This window comes from Cynara cardunculus, unplaced genomic scaffold (genome assembly GCF_001531365.2).
Source record: "Cynara cardunculus var. scolymus isolate 2C unplaced genomic scaffold, CcrdV1 Un_Scaffold_9500, whole genome shotgun sequence".
Lineage (NCBI taxonomy): Eukaryota > Viridiplantae > Streptophyta > Magnoliopsida > Asterales > Asteraceae > Cynara > Cynara cardunculus.
The window spans coordinates 1-1189 of record NW_020205017.1 but is presented as its reverse complement, the minus strand read 5'-3'; positions in this window follow the sequence as shown (position 1 = coordinate 1189).

Genomic DNA, 1189 nt, shown 5'->3' with positions numbered 1-1189 from the left:
CCTTCTTTAACATAGTCTTTGGTGAGATCGACACCAATGAGATGATTTTGAAGCGCGAGAAGACTTGTTCACGTGGCTTAGTCAATCGAGAGAAGTGGAATTTGGCAGCAGGAGATGGGATGTCMGTCAGCTCGGGATCATAAGCAGGCTCTATGTTCATGACAGAGTATTTCCAGATGAGCATTTCCTCTGGAGTGGAGACGGTCTCTGTTTGAGCAGGAATTGAGGGAATCTTGCTCATAGATTCCAAGATAGCATCGACGCGTCCTTCTTCTCTGTACTCTGAAATCTGCTGTTCATGTTCTTCAAGAATTGGCATCTGGGTTGATCCCTCTGCAAGGATGGGCTTGACGGTTCCTTGCAGAGCATCAAACGTACCCGTAGACGTTGTTTGGACTGGTCGGAACACAGAAGAAGTTGCCTCGCCCTCTCTGTAGTGCAAGGGCACCTTTCGCTTTCGAGCCTCAGCCTCTGCCTTAGATATCTTTAAAACCAGCAAAAGTTCAGGATCGTTACGATGCTCTTCTTCATTGATGTGGATAGATGCTTGTGTATCTGAACTTGATGACCCTCTCTTTGAAGTTTCGACAGCAATGGCCTTTCCTTTGTGTTTAGGCTCTGCAGCCGTTTTCGTTGCTTCTGTCGCTGTGGGCTCTCCGATTCTGATACCCTTGGCAAGTGCTCTGGCAGGAGCCTTCTTCTTCTTTGTTTTTGGGGCTGGGGCCTTCTTCTGTGGGGCTTTCTGTGTCTCCTGTCTCTCCCCCTCAGGATGATCATCACGAGTGGCTTGATCATCATGGCTAGGTTTGGCGGTAGTGTGGGGAGCCCTCCTTAGATGACGCAGAATCCTTGTTGCTGCCTTATACATTTTTTCGATGACCTGTTCAGCATTGGCAGAGGCATTCGTGATATCAAGGTCTGTGGCCCATTTGAGTTTAGATACGGTGCTGAAGACCTCTKCACGCAGGTTGGCACCTTCCTTCGCAAGCTTGGTCATTGATTCTTTGAGGTTATCATTTGATGTAAGAATCTCTAGCTTCAGCATAATGATTTGGTCGATCACATTGTTCTCTAGCGCGCTCATCATGGCGTCCAGGTCTCTGCGAGTAGCTAAGTGATTAACATTGGCACTGGAAGACTTGGACTGAATGCCATAGGTGACTGCAGAAGAAAACATTTCTTTGATCTC